This window comes from Balaenoptera borealis (genome assembly GCF_965194805.1).
Source record: "Balaenoptera borealis genome assembly, chromosome: 6".
NCBI lineage: Eukaryota > Metazoa > Chordata > Mammalia > Artiodactyla > Balaenopteridae > Balaenoptera > Balaenoptera borealis.
In genome coordinates, this window is record NC_138863.1 from 93524123 (window position 1) to 93543349 (window position 19227).

Consider the following 19227-nt stretch of genomic DNA (forward strand, 5'->3'; position numbering starts at 1 on the left):
GAGAAACGGGAGCCTTGCTACGCTGATGGGCGGGATGTAAAGTGCCAACAGCCACTCTGGAGAAGTGTACGGTGTGTCCTGAAACCTCTAAAAAACTCAGCTTAGAGAGCATAGGGCACTTCCACTCATGGGCGTATAAATTGGGAAAACTAAAAATCAGCAAGACACAGGCACCCTAAAGTTTAGGGCTGCTCTGTTGACAAGAACCTCCACTTCATTACACCTTAAATATCCCAGGAAAGAGAAAAATGGATAAAGAAGTTGTGCTCCTTATGTACAATGGAATATCACTCAGGCATGAAATCAACATCATAAGGCTAGTAGCAGCATGATGAGAAGATTTAGGTACGAGGATTCTAAGTGAAATAAGTCACACAGAAAAAGGCACTTATCATAAGATATCACTTATAGAGGGAATGTAAAAACCGCTACACTTGAACTGAATTACAAAACTAAACAGCGTCACACGTTTAGAAAACACACTATGGCTGCTTAACGGGAAAGGTGAGGTGGGGTGATGCAGAAAACAAGGGTTTCAAATTAGCTCAGATACTGTTCCATAAACCCAATATGTAACAGACAAGACCTACTCCTTGCTCAGTGAACTGGATTCAACACCCCCTGTTCACCGCCCAAGAATATATCTGACTAGTAAGACTCTTAAAACCAATGTATTGATATCTCTCTGTAAGTGAGTCAAGTGGGTGTAAAGCGGCATAAACACAGCAGTGAAAAGCAGCTAAACCCCATTATAAAAATCAATTACTTTTTAAAACCTGTGAAACAAAGACAGTGAAAGAGAGAGAAATTCATACAGAATTCGTTCAGGGGCTGGGATGCCACCTTTATTGACCATCTCTAGACCCACAGCTGATTGAGACATAAGGGTGGACACTCTTCGGGCTGAGAGGTTTGGTGAGGTTGGGTGAGCAAACGCAGACCCTTTAAAGTAATACTGCGTGGTACCCATCCCATGGGTCCAAAATCTCCAGGTTCAAGGGCATCTTCCTACATCGAAAACATGCATGAGAAACCCAGAAGATGGTACACCGTGTGATCGGGAAAGGTTTCTAAAACGCACCTCATTTCTCATCTCCTTGTGCTCGGGCTCGCCATTACAGCCGCTTTACTAGCAATCTCCCTCCTTGGAGAATGAGCACCTTTAACCTCCTGTTCCGTACAGGTTGCAAATTTGTCCTGAGGATGAACGGGAAGAGGGGGAACCAATGAGAGACTAGGTCTAGGTGTGGGGACAGGCACAGGTCACTCTATTTTCCCATCAGGAAGAAGAATTAACCACAGGCTCAGCCTGCCGCCCGGAACCACAATAGGGCCTGAAGCAATCCTGCGCTTTTGCGGCCAGCTCCCAAGAAAGCGAGTTGAAAAATGGAGCTCAGGGGCACTGCAATTCACAAACCTGCAGAGTTATAAATGATAACTCTCGTCCACAAATATATTGAGGGGAGGCAACGAAGAGGATTTGAAAGCAAGGCAGAATTGCAGGAAACAGATTTCAGGAGGTAGATTCGAATCGCCTTTAAAGCACAGGAAAAGCGGCAAAACCTCGACCATGATGCCCTTGGCCAAAAAGGGCGTATGCGTTTTTTCCTGAATATATTCAGGAAAAAACGCACACGCCCTTTTTGGCCAACCAAGCAACCTGGAAAGGCAAATCAGCGCTACAAAGAAGTCTCGCTTCCCATCGGTCAAAAGGGCCATGCTGAATAAAGTGTCAAAACCAGAAATGCAGGACAGGCCATGGAGAAACGGGAGCCTTGCTACGCTGATGGGCGGGATGTAAAGTGCCAACAGCCACTCTGGAGAAGTGTACGGTGTGTCCTGAAACCTCTAAAAAACTCAGCTTAGAGAGCATAGGGCACTTCCACTCATGGGCGTATAAATTGGGAAAACTAAAAATCAGCAAGACACAGGCACCCCAAAGTTTAGGGCTGCTCTGTTGACAAGAACCTCCACTTCATTACACCTTCAATATCCCAGGAAAGAGAAAAATGGATAAAGAAGTTGTGCTCCTTATGTACAATGGAATATCACTCAGGCATGAAATCAACATCATAAGGCTAGTAGCAGCATGATGAGTGGATTTAGGTACGACGATTCTAAGTGAAATAAGTCACACAGAAAGACACTTATCGTAAGATATCACTTATAGAGGGAATGTAAAAACCGCTACACTTGAACTGAATTACAAAACTAAACAGCGTCACACGTTTAGAAAACACACTATGGCTGCTTAACGGGAAAGGTGAGGTGGGGTGATGCAGAAAACAAGGGTTTCAAATTAGCTCAGATACTGTTCCATAAACCCAATATGTAACAGACAAGACCTACTCCTTGCTCAGTGAACTGGATTCAACACCCCCTGTTCACCGGCCAAGAATATATCTGACTAGTAAGACTCTTAAAACCAATGTATTGATATCTCTCTGTAAGTGAGTCAAGTGGGTGTAAAGCGGCATAAACACAGCAGTGAAAAGCAGCTAAACCCCATTATAAAAATCAATTACTTTTAAAAACCCGTGAAACAAAGACAGTGAAAGAGAGAGAAATTCATACAGAATTCGTTCAGGGGCTGTGATGCCACCTTTATTGACCATCTCTAGACCCACAGCTGATTGAGACATAAGGGTGGACACTCTTGGGGCTGAGAGGTTTGGTGAGGTTGGGTGAGCAAACGCAGACCCTTTAAAGTAATACTGCGTGGTACCCATCCCATGGGTCCAAAATCTCCAGGTTCAAGGGCATCTTCCTACATCGAAAACATGCATGAGAAACCCAGAAGATGGTACACCGTGTGATCGGGAAAGGTTTCTAAAACGCACCTCATTTCTCATCTCCTTGTGCTCGGTCTCGCCATTACAGCCGCTTTACTAGCAATCTCCCTCCTTGGAGAATGAGCACCTTTAACCTCCTGTTCTGTACAGGTTGCAAATTTGTCCTGAGGATGAACGGGAAGAGGGGGAACCAATGAGAGACTAGGTCTAGGTGTGGGGACAGGCACAGGTCACTCTATTTTCCCATCAGGAAGAAGAATTAACCACAGGCTCAGCCTGCCGCCCGGAACCACAATAGGGCCTGAAGCAATCCTGCGCTTTTGGGGCCAGCTCCCAAGAAAGCGAGTTGAAAAATGGAGCTCAGGGACACTGCAATTCACAAACCTGCAGAGTTAGAAATGATAACTCTCGTCCACAAATATATTGAGGGAAGGCAACGAAGAGGATTTGAAAGCAAGGCAGAATTGCAGGAAACAGATTTCAGGAGGTAGATTCGAATCGCCTTTAAAGCACAGGAAAAGCGGCAAAACCTCGACCATGATGCCCTTGGCCAAAAAGGGCGTATGCGTTTTTTCCTGAATATATTCAGGAAAAAACGCATACGCCCTTTTTGGCCAACCAAGCAACCTGGAAAGGCAAATCAGCGCTACAAAGAAGTCTCGCTTCCCATCGGTCAAAACGGCCATGCTGAATAAAGTGTCAAAACCAGAAATGCAGGACAGGCCATGGAGAAACGGGAGCCTTGCTACGCTGATGGGTGGGATGTAAATTGCCAACAGCCACTCTGGAGAAGTGTACGGTGTGTCCTGAAATATCTAAAAAACTCAGCTTAGAGAGCATACGGCACTTCCACTCATGGGCGTATAAATTGGGAAAACTAAAAATCAGCAAGACACAGGCACCCCAAAGTTTAGGGCTGCTCTGTTGACAAGAACCTCCACTTCATTACACCTTAAATATCCCAGGAAAGAGAAAAATGGATAAAGAAGTTGTGGTCCTTATGTACAATGGAATATCACTCAGGCATGTAATCAACATCATAAGGTTATTAGCAGCATGATGAGTGGATTTAGGTACGAAGATTCTAAGTGAAATAAGTCACACAGAAAGACACTTATCGTAAGATATCACTTATAGAGGGAATGTAAAAACCGCTACACTTTAACTGAATTACAAAACAGAACAGCGTCACACGTTTATAAAACACAATATGGCTGCTTAACGGGAACGGTGAGGTGGGGTGACGCATAAAACAAGTGTTTCAAATTAGCTCAGATACTGTTCCATAAACCCAATATGTAATAGGCAAGACCTACTCCTTGCTCAGTGAACTGGATTCAACACCCCCTGTTCACCGCCCAAGAATATATCTGACTAGTAAGACTCTTAAAACCAATGTATTGATATCTCTCTGTAAGTGAGTCAAGTGGGTGTAAAGCGGCATAAACACAGCAGTGAAAAGCAGCTAAACCCCATTATAAAAATCAATTACTTTTAAAAACCCGTGAAACAAAGACAGTGAAAGAGAGAGAAATTCATACAGAATTCGTTCAGGGGCTGGGATGCCACCTTTATTGACCATCTCTAGGCCCACAGCTGATTGAGACATAAGGGTGGACACTCTTGGGGCTGAGAGGTTTGGTGAGGTTGGGTGAGCAAACGCAGACCCTTTAAAGTAATACTGCGTGGTACCCATCCCATTGGACCAAAATCTCCAGGTTCAAGGGCATCTTCCTACATCGAAAACATGCATGAGAAACCCAGAAGATGGTACACCGCGTGATCGGGAAAGGTTTCTAAAACGGACCTCATTTCTCATCTCCTTGTGCTCGGGCTCGCCATTACAACCGCTTTACTAGCAATCTCCCTCCTTGGAGAATGAGCACCTTTAACCTCCTGTTCCGTACAGGTTGCAAATTTGTCCTGAGGATGAACGGGAAGAGGGGGAACCAATGAGAGACTAGGTCTAGGTGTGGGGACAGGCACAGGTCACTCTATTTTCCCATCAGGAAGAAGAATTAACCACAGGCTCAGCCTGCCGCCCGGAACCACAATAGGGCCTGAAGCAATCCTGCGCTTTTGCGGCCAGCTCCCAAGAAAGCGAGTTGAAAAATGGAGCTCAGGGGCACTGCAATTCACAAACCTGCAGAGTTAGAAATGATAACTCTCGTCCACAAATATATTGAGGGAAGGCAACGAAGAGGATTTGAAAGCAAGGCAGAATTACAGGAAACAGATTTCAGGAGGTAGATTCGAATCGCCTTTAAAGCACAGGAAAAGCGGCAAAACCTCGACCATGATGCCCTTGGCCAAAAAGGGCGTATGCGTTTTTTCCTGAATATATTCAGGAAAAAACGCATACGCCCTTTTTGGCCAACCAAGCAACCTGGAAAGGCAAATCAGCGCTACAAAGAAGTCTCGCTTCCCATCGGTCAAAAGGGCCATGCTGAATAAAGTGTCAAAACCAGAAATGCAGGACAGGCCATGGAGAAACGGGAGCCTTGCTACGCTGATGGGCGGGATGTAAATTGCCAACAGCCACTCTGGAGAAGTGTACGGTGTGTCCTGAAACATCTAAAAAACTCAGCTTAGAGAGCATAGGGCACTTCCACTCATGGGTGTATAAATTGGGAAAACTAAAAATCAGCGAGACACAGGCACCCCAAAGTTTAGGGCTGCTCTGTTGACAAGAACCTCCACTTCATTACACCTTAAATATCCCAGGAAAGAGAAAAATGGATAAAGAAGTTGTGGTCCTTATGTACAATGGAATATCACTGAGGCATGAAATCAACGTCATAAGGCTAGTAGCAGCATGATGAGTGGATTTAGGTACGACGATTCTAAGTGAAATAAGTCACACAGAAAGACACTTATCGTAAGATATCACTTATAGAGGGAATGTAAAAACCGCTACACTTGAACTGAATTACAAAACAGAACAGAGTCCCACGTTTAGAAAACACACTATGGCTGCTTAACGGGAACGGTGAGGTGGGGTGACGCATAAAACAAGGGTTTCAAATTAGCTCAGATAGCGTTCCATAAACCCAATATGTAATAGACAAGACCTACTCCTTGCTCAGTGAACTGGACGCAAAAACCTCCTATTCACCGCCCAAGAATATATCTGACTAGGAAGAATCTTCAAAGCTATGTATTGATATCTCTCTGTAAGGGAGTCAAGTGGGTGTAAAGCAGCATAAACACAGCAGTGAAAAGCAGCTAAACCCCATTATAAAAATCAATTACTTTTAAAAACCCGTGAAACAAAGACAGTGAAAGAGAGAGAAATTCTTAAAAAATTCGTTCAGGGGCTGTGATGCCACCTGGATTGACCATATCTAGACCCACAGCTGATTGAGACATAAGGGTGGACACTCTTGGGGCTGAGAGGTTTGGTGAGGTTGGGTGAGCAAACGCAGACCCTTTAAAGTAATACTGCGTGGTACCCATCCCATAGGTCCCAAATCTCCAGCTTCAAGGGCATCTTCCTACATCGAAAACATGCATGAGAAACCCAGAAGATGGTACACCATGTGATCGGGAAAGGTTTCTAAAACGCACCTCATTTCTCATCTCCTTGTGCTCGGGTTCGCCATTCCAGCCGCTTTACTAGCAATCTCCCTCCTTGGAGAATGAGCACCTTTAACCTCCTGTTCCGTACAGGTTGCAATTTGTCCTGAGGATGAACGGGAAGAGGGGGAACCAATGAGAGACTAGGTCTAGGTGTGGGGACAGGCACAGGTCACTCTATTTTCCCATCAGGAAGAAGAATTAACCACAGGCTCAGCCTGCCGCCCAGAACCACAATAGGGCCTGAAGCAATCCTGCGCTTTTGCGGCCAGCTCCCAAGAAAGCGAGTTGAAAAATGGAGCTCAGGGGCACTGCAATTCACAAACCTGCAGAGTTAGAAATGATAACTCTCGTCCACAAATATATTGAGGGAAGGCAACGAAGAGGATTTGAAAGCAAGGCAGAATTACAGGAAACAGATTTCGGGAGGTAGATTCGAATCGCCTTTAAAGCACAGGAAAAGCGGCAAAACCTCGACCATGATGCCCTTGGCCAAAAAGGGCGTATGCGTTTTTTCCTGAATATATTCAGGAAAAAACGCATACGCCCTTTTTGGCCAACCAAGCAACCTGGAAAGGCAAATCAGCGCTACAAAGAAGTCTCGCTTCCCATCGGTCAAAAGGGCCATGCTGAATAAAGTGTCAAAACCAGAAATGCAGGACAGGCCATGGAGAAACGGGAGCCTTGCTACGCTGATGGGCGGGATGTAAATTGCCAACAGCCACTCTGGAGAAGTGTACGGTGTGTCCTGAAACATCTAAAAAACTCAGCTTAGAGAGCATAGGGCACTTCCACTCATGGGTGTATAAATTGGGAAAACTAAAAATCAGCGAGACACAGGCATCCCAAAGTTTAGGGCTGCTCTGTTGACAAGAACCTCCACTTCATTACACCTTAAATATCCCAGGAAAGAGAAAAATGGATAAAGAAGTTGTGGTCCATATATATAATGGCATATCACTCAGCAATGAAATCAACATCATAAGGCTAGTAGCAGCATGATGAGAAGACTTAGGTACGACGATTCTAAGTGAAATAAGTCACACAGAAAAAGGCACTTATCATAAGATATCACTTATAGAGGGAATGTAAAAACCGCTACACTTGAACTGAATTACAAAACAGAACAGCGTCACACGTTTAGAAAACACACTATGGCTGCTTAACGGGAAAGGTGAGGTGGGGTGATACATAAAACAAGGGTATCAAATTAGCTCAGATACTGTTCAATAAACCCAATATGTAACAGACAAGACCTACTCCTTGCTCAGTGAACTGGATTCAACACCCCCTGTTCACCGCCCAATAATATATCTGACTAGTAAGACTCTTAAAACCAATGTATTGATATCTCTCTGTAAGTGAGTCAAGTGGGTGTAAAGCGGCATAAACACAGCAGTGAAAAGGAGCTAAACCCCATTATAAAAATCAATTACTTTTAAAAACCCGTGAAACAAAGACAGGGAAAGAGAGAGAAATTCATACAGAATTCGTTCAGGGGCTGGGATGCCACCTTTATTGACAATCTCTAGACCCACAGCTGATTGAGACATAAGGGTGGACACTCTTGGGGCTGAGAGGTTTGGTGAGGTTGGGTGAGCAAACACAGACCCTTTAAAGTAGTACTTCGTGGTACCCATCCCATGGGTCCAAAATCTCCAGGTTCAAGGGCATCTTCCTACATCGAAAACATGCATGAGAAACCCAGAAGATGGTACACCGTGTGATCGGGAAAGGTTTCTAAAACGCACCTCATTTCTCATCTCCTTGTGCTCGGGCTCGCCATTCCAGCCGCTTTACTAGCAATCTCCCTCCTTGGAGAATGAGCACCTTTAACCTCCTGTTCCGTACAGGTTGCAAATTTGTCCTGAGGATGAACGGGAAGAGGGGGAACCAATGAGAGACTAGGTCTAGGTGTGGGGACAGGCACAGGTCACTCTATTTTCCCATCAGGAAGAAGAATTAACCACAGGCTCAGCCTGCCGCCCGGAACCACAATAGGGCCTGAAGCAATCCTGCGCTTTTGGGGACAGCTCCCAAGAAAGCGAGTTGAAAAATGGAACTCAGGGGCACTGCAATTCACAAACCTGCAGAGTTAGAAATGATAACTCTCGTCCACAAATATATTGAGGGAAGGCAACGAAGAGGATTTGAAAGCAAGGCAGAATTGCAGGAAACAGATTTCAGGAGGTAGATTCGAATCGCCTTTAAAGCACAGGAAAAGCGGCAAAACCTCGACCATGATGCCCTTGGCCAAAAAGGGCGTATGCGTTTATTCCTGAATATATTCAGGAAAAAACGCATACGCCCTTTTTGGCCAACCAAGCAACCTGGAAAGGCAAATCAGCGCTACAAAGAAGTCTCGCTTCCCATCGGTCAAAAGGGCCATGCTGAATAAAGTGTCAAAACCAGAAATGCAGGACAGGCCATGGAGAAACAGGAGCCTTGCTACGCTGATGGGCGGGATGTAAATTGCCAACAGCCACTCTGGAGAAGTGTACGGTGTGTCCTGAAACATCTAAAAAACTCAGCTTAGAGAGCATAGGGCACTTCCACTCATGGGCGTATAAATTGGGAAAACTAAAAATCAGCAAGACACAGGCACCCCAAAGTTTAGGGCTGCTCTGTTGACAAGAACCTCCACTTCATTACACCTTAAATATCCCAGGAAAGAGAAAAATGGATAAAGAAGTTGTACTCCTTATGCACAATGGAATATCACTCAGGCATGAAATCAACGTCATAAGGCTAGTAGCAGCATGATGAGTGGATTTAGGTACGACGATTCTAAGTGAAATAAGTCACACAGAAAGACACTTATCGTAAGATATCACTTATAGAGGGAATGTAAAAACCGCTACACTTGAACTGAATTACAAAACAGAACAGAGTCCCACGTTTAGAAAACACACTATGGCTGCTTAACGGGAACGGTGAGGTGGGGTGACGCATAACACAAGGGTTTCAAATTAGCTCAGATAGCTTTCCATAAACCCAATATGTAATAGACAAGACCTACTCCTTGCTCAGTGAACTGGACGCAAAAACACCCTATTCACCGCCCAAGAATATATCTGACTAGGAAGAATCTTCAAAGCTATGTATTGATATCTCTCTGTAAGTGAGTCACGTGGGTGTAAAGCACCATAAAAACAGCAGTGAAAAGCAGCTAAACCCCATTATAAAAATCAATTACTTTTAAAAACCCGTGAAACAAAGACAGTGAAAGAGAGAGAAATTCTTACAAAATTCGTTCAGGGGCTGTGATGCCACCTGGATTGACCATATCTAGACCCACAGCTCATTGAGACATAAGGGTGGACACTCTTGGGGCTGAGAGGTTTGGTGAGGTTGGGTGAGCAAACGCAGACCCTTTAAAGTAATACTGCGTGGTACCCATCCCATAGGTCCCAAATCTCCAGCTTCAAGGGAATCTTCCTACATCGAAAACATGCATGAGAAACCCAGAAGATGGTACACCATGTGATCGGGAAAGATTTCTAAAACGCACCTCATTTCTCATCTCCTTGTGCTCGGGTTCGCCATTCCAGCCGCTTTACTAGCAATCTCCCTCCTTGGAGAATGAGCCCTTTTAACCTCCTGTTCCGAACAGGTTGCAATTTGTCCTGAGGATGAACGGGAAGAGGGGGAACCAATGAGAGACTAGGTCTAGGTGTGGGGACAGGCACAGGTCACTCTATTTTCCCATCAGGAAGAAGAATTAACCACAGGCTCAGCCTGCCGCCCGGAACCACAATAGGGCCTGAAGCAATCCTGCGCTTTTGGGGCCAGCTCCCAAGAAAGCGAGTTGAAAAATGGAGCTCAGGGGCACTGCAATTCACAAACCTGCAGAGTTAGAAATGATAACTCTCGTCCACAAATATATTGAGGGAAGGCAACGAAGAGGATTTGAAAGCAAGGCAGAATTGCAGGAAACAGATTTCAGGAGGTAGATTCGAATCGCATTTAAAGCACAGGAAAAGCGGCAAAACCTCGACCATGATGCCCTTGGCCAAAAAGGGCGTATGCGTTTTTTCCTGAATATATTCAGGAAAAAACGCATACGCCCTTTTTGGCCAACCAAGCAACCTGGAAAGGCAAATCAGCACTACAAAGAAGTCTTGCTTCCCATCGGTCAAAAGGGCCATGCTGAATAAAGTGTCAAAACCAGAAATGCAGGACAGGCCATGGAGAAACGGGAGCCTTGCTACGCTGATGGGCGGGATGTAAATTGCCAACAGCCACTCTGGAGAAGTGTACGGTGTGTCCTGAAACATCTAAAAAACTCAGCTTAGAGAGCATAGGGCACTTCCACTCATGGGCGTATAAATTGGGAAACCTAAAAATCAGCAAGACACAGGCACCGCAAAGTTTAGGGCTGCTCTGTTGACAAGAACCTCCACTTCGTTACACCTTAAATATCCCAGGAAAGAGAAAAATGGATAAAGAAGTTGTGGTCCATATATATAATGGCATATCACTCAGCAATGAAATCAACATCATAAGGCTAGTAGCAGCATGATGAGAAGACTTAGGTACGACGATTCTAAGTGAAATAAGTCACACAGAAAAAGGCACTTATCATAAGATATCACTTATAGAGGGAATGTAAAAACCGCTACACTTGAACTGAATTACAAAACAGAACAGCGTCACACGTTTAGAAAACACACTATGGCTGCTTAACGGGAAAGGTGAGGTGGGGTGATACATAAAACAAGGGTATCAAATTAGCTCAGATACTGTTCAATAAACCCAATATGTAACAGACAAGACCTACTCCTTGCTCAGTGAACTGGATTCAACACCCCCTGTTCACCGCCCAATAATATATCTGACTAGTAAGACTCTTAAAACCAATGTATTGATATCTCTCTGTAAGTGAGTCAAGTGGGTGTAAAGCGGCATAAACACAGCAGTGAAAAGGAGCTAAACCCCATTATAAAAATCAATTACTTTTAAAAACCCGTGAAACAAAGACAGGGAAAGAGAGAGAAATTCATACAGAATTCGTTCAGGGGCTGGGATGCCACCTTTATTGACAATCTCTAGACCCACAGCTGATTGAGACATAAGGGTGGACACTCTTGGGGCTGAGAGGTTTGGTGAGGTTGGGTGAGCAAACACAGACCCTTTAAAGTAGTACTTCGTGGTACCCATCCCATGGGTCCAAAATCTCCAGGTTCAAGGGCATCTTCCTACATCGAAAACATGCATGAGAAACCCAGAAGATGGTACACCGTGTGATCGGGAAAGGTTTCTAAAACGCACCTCATTTCTCATCTCCTTGTGCTCGGGCTCGCCATTCCAGCCGCTTTACTAGCAATCTCCCTCCTTGGAGAATGAGCACCTTTAACCTCCTGTTCCGTACAGGTTGCAAATTTGTCCTGAGGATGAACGGGAAGAGGGGGAACCAATGAGAGACTAGGTCTAGGTGTGGGGACAGGCACAGGTCACTCTATTTTCCCATCAGGAAGAAGAATTAACCACAGGCTCAGCCTGCCGCCCGGAACCACAATAGGGCCTGAAGCAATCCTGCGCTTTTGGGGACAGCTCCCAAGAAAGCGAGTTGAAAAATGGAACTCAGGGGCACTGCAATTCACAAACCTGCAGAGTTAGAAATGATAACTCTCGTCCACAAATATATTGAGGGAAGGCAACGAAGAGGATTTGAAAGCAAGGCAGAATTGCAGGAAACAGATTTCAGGAGGTAGATTCGAATCGCCTTTAAAGCACAGGAAAAGCGGCAAAACCTCGACCATGATGCCCTTGGCCAAAAAGGGCGTATGCGTTTTTTCCTGAATATATTCAGGAAAAAACGCATACGCCCTTTTTGGCCAACCAAGCAACCTGGAAAGGCAAATCAGCGCTACAAAGAAGTCTCGCTTCCCATCGGTCAAAAGGGCCATGCTGAATAAAGTGTCAAAACCAGAAATGCAGGACAGGCCATGGAGAAACGGGAGCCTTGCTACGCTGATGGGCGGGATGTAAATTGCCAACAGCCACTCTGGAGAAGTGTACGGTGTGTCCTGAAACATCTAAAAAACTCAGCTTAGAGAGCATAGGGCACTTCCACTCATGGGCGTATAAATTGGGAAAACTAAAAATCAGCAAGACACAGGCACCCCAAAGTTTAGGGCTGCTCTGTTGACAAGAACCTCCACTTCATTACACCTTCAATATCCCAGGAAAGAGAAAAATGGATAAAGAAGTTGTACTCCTTATGCACAATGTAATATCACTCAGGCATGAAATCAACGTCATAAGGCTAGTAGCAGCATGATGAGTGGATTTAGGTACGACGATTCTAAGTGAAATAAGTCACACAGAAAGACACTTATCGTAAGATATCACTTATAGAGGGAATGTAAAAACCGCTACACTTGAACTGAATTACAAAACAGAACAGAGTCCCACGTTTAGAAAACACACTATGGCTGCTTAACGGGAACGGTGAGGTGGGGTGACGCATAACACAAGGGTTTCAAATTAGCTCAGATAGCTTTCCATAAACCCAATATGTAATAGACAAGACCTACTCCTTGCTCAGTGAACTGGACGCAAAAACACCCTATTCACCGCCCAAGAATATATCTGACTAGGAAGAATCTTCAAAGCTATGTATTGATATCTCTCTGTAAGTGAGTCACGTGGGTGTAAAGCACCATAAAAACAGCAGTGAAAAGCAGCTAAACCCCATTATAAAAATCAATTACTTTTAAAAACCCGTGAAACAAAGACAGTGAAAGAGAGAGAAATTCTTACAAAATTCGTTCAGGGGCTGTGATGCCACCTGGATTGACCATATCTAGACCCACAGCTGATTGAGACATAAGGGTGGACACTCTTGGGGCTGAGAGGTTTGGTGAGGTTGGGTGAGCAAACGCAGACCCTTTAAAGTAATACTGCGTGGTACCCATCCCATAGGTCCCAAATCTCCAGCTTCAAGGGCATCTTCCTACATCAAAAACATGCATGAGAAACCCAGAAGATGGTACACCATGTGATCGGGAAAGATTTCTAAAACGCACCTCATTTCTCATCTCCTTGTGCTCGGGTTCGCCATTCCAGCCGCTTTACTAGCAATCTCCCTCCTTGGAGAATGAGCCCTTTTAACCTCCTGTTCCGAACAGGTTGCAATTTGTCCTGAGGATGAACGGGAAGAGGGGGAACCAATGAGAGACTAGGTCTAGGTGTGGGGACAGGCACAGGTCACTCTATTTTCCCATCAGGAAGAAGAATTAACCACAGGCTCAGCCTGCCGCCCGGAACCACAATAGGGCCTGAAGCAATCCTGCGCTTTTGGGGCCAGCTCCCAAGAAAGCGAGTTGAAAAATGGAGCTCAGGGGCACTGCAATTCACAAACCTGCAGAGTTAGAAATGATAACTCTCGTCCACAAATATATTGAGGGAAGGCAACGAAGAGGATTTGAAAGCAAGGCAGAATTGCAGGAAACAGATTTCAGGAGGTAGATTCGAATCGCCTTTAAAGCACATGAAAAGCGGCAAAACCTCGACCATGATGCCCTTGGCCAAAAAGGGCGTATGCGTTTTTTCCTGAATATATTCAGGAAAAAACGCATACGCCCTTTTTGGCCAACCAAGCAACCTGGAAAGGCAAATCAGCGCTACAAAGAAGTCTCGCTTCCCATCGGTCAAAAGGGCCATGCTGAATAAAGTGTCAAAACCAGAAATGCAGGACAGGCCATGGAGAAACGGGAGCCTTGCTACGCTGATGGGCGGGATGTAAATTGCCAACAGCCACTCTGGAGAAGTGTACGGTGTGTCCTGAAACATCTAAAAAACTCAGCTTAGAGAGCATAGGGCACTTCCACTCATGGGCGTATAAATTGGGAAAACTAAAAATCAGCAAGACACAGGCACCGCAAAGTTTAGGGCTGCTCTGTTGACAAGAACCTCCACTTCGTTACACCTTAAATATCCCAGGAAAGAGAAAAATGGATAAAGAAGTTGTGGTCCATATGTATAATGGCATATCACTCAGTAATGAAATCAACATCATAAGGCTAGTAGCAGCATGATGAGAAGACTTAGGTACGACGATTCTAAGTGAAATAAGTCACACAGAAAAAGGCACTTATCATAAGATATCACTTATAGAGGGAATGTAAAAACTGCTACACTTGAACTGAATTACAAAACAGAACAGCGTCACACGTTTAGAAAACACACTATGGCTGCTTAACGGGAAAGGTGAGGTGGGGTGATACATAAAACAAGGGTATCAAATTAGCTCAGATACTGTTCCATAAACCCAATATGTAACAGACAAGACCTACTCCTTGCTCAGTGAACTGGATTCAACACCCCCTGTTCACCGCCCAAGAATATATCTGACTAGTAAGACTCATAAAACCAATGTATTGATATCTCACTGTAAGTGAGCCAAGTGGGTGTAAAGCACCATAAAAACAGCAGTGAAAAGCAGCTAAACCCCATTATAAAAATCAATTACTTTTAAAAACCCGCGAAACAATGACAGGGAAAGAGAGAGAAATTCATACAGAATTCGTTCAGGGGCTGGGATGCCACCTTTATTGACCATCTCGAGACCCACAGCTGATTGAGACATAAGGGTGGACACTCTTCGGGCTGAGAGGTTTGGTGAGGTTGGGTGAGCAAACGCAGACCCTTTAAAGTAATACTGCGTGGTACCCATCCCATGGGTCCAAAATCTCCAGGTGCAAGGGCATCTTCATACATCGAAAACATGCATGAGAAAACCAGAAGATGGTACACCGTGTGATCGGGAAAGGTTTCTAAAACGCACCTCATTTCTCATCTCCTTGTGCTCGGGTTGGCCATTACAGCCGCTTTACTAGCAATCTCCCTCCTTGGAGAATCAGCCCCTTTAACCTTCTGTTCTGTACAGGTTGCAATTTGTCCTGAGGATAAACGGGAAGAGGGGGAACCAATGAGAGACTAGCTCTAGGTGTTGGGACAGCCACAGGTCACTCTATTTTCCCATCAGGAAGAAGGATTAACCACAGGCTCAGCCTGCCGCCCGGAAGCAGAACAGGGCCTGAAGCAATCCTGTGCTTTTGCGGCCAGCTCCCAAAAAAGCAAGTTGAAAAATCGAGCTCAGGGGCACTGCAATTCACAAACCTGTAGAGTTATAAATGATAACTCTCGTCCACAAATATATTGAGGGAAGGCAACGAAGAGGATTTGAAAGCAAGGCAGAATTGCAGGAAACAGATTTCAGGAGGTAGAGTCGAATCGCCTTTAAAGCACAGGAAAAGCGGCAAAACCTCGACAAGGATGCCCTTGGCCAAAAAGGGCGTATGTGTTTATTCCTGAATATATTCAGGAAAAAACGCATACGCCCTTTTTGGCCAACCAAGCAACCTGGAAAGGCAAATCAGCGCTACAAAGAAGTCTCGCTTCCCATCGGTCAAAAGGGCCATGCTGAATAAAGTGTCAAAACCAGAAATGCAGGACAGGCCATGGAGAAACAGGAGCCTTGCTACGCTGATGGGCGGGATGTAAATTGCCAACAGCCACTCTGGAGAAGTGTACGGTGTGTCCTGAAACATCTAAAAAACTCAGCTTAGAGAGCATAGGGCACTTCCACTCATGGGCGTATAAATTGGGAAAACTAAAAATCAGCAAGACACAGGCACCCCAAAGTTTAGGGCTGCTCTGTTGACAAGAACCTCCACTTCGTTACACCTTAAATATCCCAGGAAAGAGAAAAATGGATAAGGAAGTTGTGGTCCTTATGTACAATGGCATATCACTCAGCCTTGAAATTAACGTCATAAGGCTAGTAGCAGCATGATGAGAAGATTTAGGTACGACGATTCTAAGTGAAATAAGTCACACAGAAAAAGACACTTATCATAAGATATCACTTATAGAGGGAATGTAAAAACCGCTACACTTGAACTGAATTACAAAACAGAACAGCGTCACACGTTTAGAAGACCCACTATGGCTGCTTAACGGGAAAGGTGAGGTGGGGTGATGCATAAAACAAGGGTTTCAAATTAGCTCAGATACCGTTCCATAAACCCAATATGTAACAGACAAGACCTACTCCTTGCTCAGTGAACTGGATTCAACACCCCCTGTTCACCGCCCAAGAATATATCTGACTAGTAAGACTCTTAAAACCAATGTATTGATATCTCTCTGTAAGTGAGTCAAGTCGGTGTAAAGCGGCATAAACACAGCAGTGAAAAGCAGCTAAACCCCATTATAAAAATCAATTTCTTTTAAAAACCTGTGAAACAAAGACAGTGAAAGAGAGAGAAATTCATACAGAATTCGTTCAGGGGCTGGGATGCCACCTTTATTGACCATCTCTAGACCCACAGCTGATTGAGACATAAGGGTGGACACTCTTCGGGCTGAGAGGTTTGGTGAGGTTGGGTGAGCAAACGCAGACCCTTTAAAGTAATACTGCGTGGTACCCATCCCATGGGTCCAAAATCTCAAGGTTCAAGGGCATCTTCCTACATCGAAAACATGCATGAGAAACCCAGAAGATGGTACACCGTGTGATCGGGAAAGGTTTCTAAAACGTACCTCATTTCTCATCTCCTTGTGCTCGGGCTCGCCATTACAGCCGCTTTACTAGCAATCTCCCTCCTTGGAGAATGAGCACCTTTAACCTCCTGTTCCGTACAGGTTGCAAATTTGTCCTGAGGATGAACGGGAAGAGGGGGAACCAATGAGACACTAGGTCTAGGTGTGGGGACAGGCACAGGTCACTCTATTTTCCCATCAGGAAGAAGAATTAACCACAGGCTCAGCCTGCCGCCCGGAACCACAATAGGGCCTGAAGCAATCCTGCGCTTTTGGGGCCAGCTCCCAAGAAAGCGAGTTGAAAAATGGAGCTCAGGGGCACTGCAATTCACAAACCTGCAGAGTTATAAACGATAACTCTCGTCCACAAATATATTGAGGGAAGGCAACGAAGAGGATTTGAAAGCAAGGCAGAATTGCAGGAAACAGATTTCAGGAGGTAGATTCGAATCGCCTTTAAAGCACAGGAAAAGCGGCAAAACCTCGACCATGATGCCCTTGGCCAAAAAGGGCGTATGCGTTTATTCCTGAATATATTCAGGAAAAAACGCATACGCCCTTTTTGGCCAACCAAGCAACCTGGAAAGGCAAATCAGCGCTACAAAGAAGTCTCGCTTCCCATCGGTCAAAAGGGCCATGCTGAATAAAGTGTCAAAACCAGAAATGCAGGACAGGCCATGGAGAAACGGGAGCCTTGCTACGCTGATGGGCGGGATGTAAATTGCCAACAGCCACTCTGGAGAAGTGTACGGTGTGTCCTGAAACATCTAAAAAACTCAGCTTAGAGAGCATAGGGCACTTCCACTCATGGGCGTATAAATTGGGAAAACTAAAAATCAGCAAGACACAGGCACCCCAAAGTTTAGGGCTGCTCTGTTGACAAGAACCTCCACTTCATTACACCTTAAATATCCCAGGAAAGAGAAAAATGGATAAAAAAGTTGTGCTCCTTATGTAGAATGGAATATCACTCAGGCATGAAATCAACATCATAAGGCTAGTAGCAGCATGATGAGTGGATTTAGGTACGACGATTCTAAGTGAAATAAGTCACACAGAAAGACACTTATCGTAAGATATCACTTATAGAGGGAATGTAAAAACCGCTACACTTGAACTGAATTACAAAACTAAACAGCGTCACACGTTTAGAAAACACACTATGGCTGCTTAACGGGAAAGGTGAGGTGGGGTGATGCAGAAAACAAGGGTTTCAAATTAGCTCAGATACTGTTCCATAAACCCAATATGTAACAGACAAGACCTACTCCTTGCTCAGTGAACTGGATTCAACACCCCCTGTTCACCGCCCAAGAATATATCTGACTAGTAAGACTCTTAAAACCAATGTATTGATATCTCTCTGTAAGTGAGTCAAGTGGGTGTAAAGCGGCATAAACACAGCAGTGAAAAGCAGCTAAACCCCATTATAAAAATCAATTTCTTTTAAAAACCTGTGAAACAAAGACAGTGAAAGAGAGAGAAATTCATACAGAATTCGTTCAGGGGCTGGGATGCCACCTTTATTGACCATCTCTAGACCCACAGCTGATTGAGACATAAGGGTGGACACTCTTGGGGCTGAGAGGTTTGGTGAGGTTGGGTGAGCAAACGCAGACCCTTTAAAGTAATACTGCGTGGTACCCATCCCATGGGTCCAAAATCTCCAGGTTCAAGGGCATCTTCCTACATCGAAAACATGCATGAGAAACCCAGAAGATGGTACACCGTGTGATCGGGAAAGGTTTCTAAAACGTACCTCATTTCTCATCTCCTTGTGCTCGGGCTCGCCATTACAGCCGCTTTACTAGCAATCTCCCTCCTTGGAGAATGAGCACCTTTAACCTCCTGTTCCGTACAGGTTGCAAATTTGTCCTGAGGATGAACGGGAAGAGGGGGAACCAATGAGACACTAGGTCTAGGTGTGGGGACAGGCACAGGTCACTCTATTTTCCCATCAGGAAGAAGAATTAACCACAGGCTCAGCCTGCCGCCCGGAACCACAATAGGGCCTGAAGCAATCCTGCGCTTTTGGGGCCAGCTCCCAAGAAAGCGAGTTGAAAAATGGAGCTCAGGGGCACTGCAATTCACAAACCTGCAGAGTTATAAACGATAACTCTCGTCCACAAATATATTGAGGGAAGGCAACGAAGAGGATTTGAAAGCAAGGCAGAATTGCAGGAAACAGATTTCAGTAGGTATATTCGAATCGCCTTTAAAGCACAGGAAAAGCGGCAAAACCTCGACCATGATGCCCTTGGCCAAAAAGGGCGTATGCGTTTATTCCTGAATATATTCAGGAAAAAAC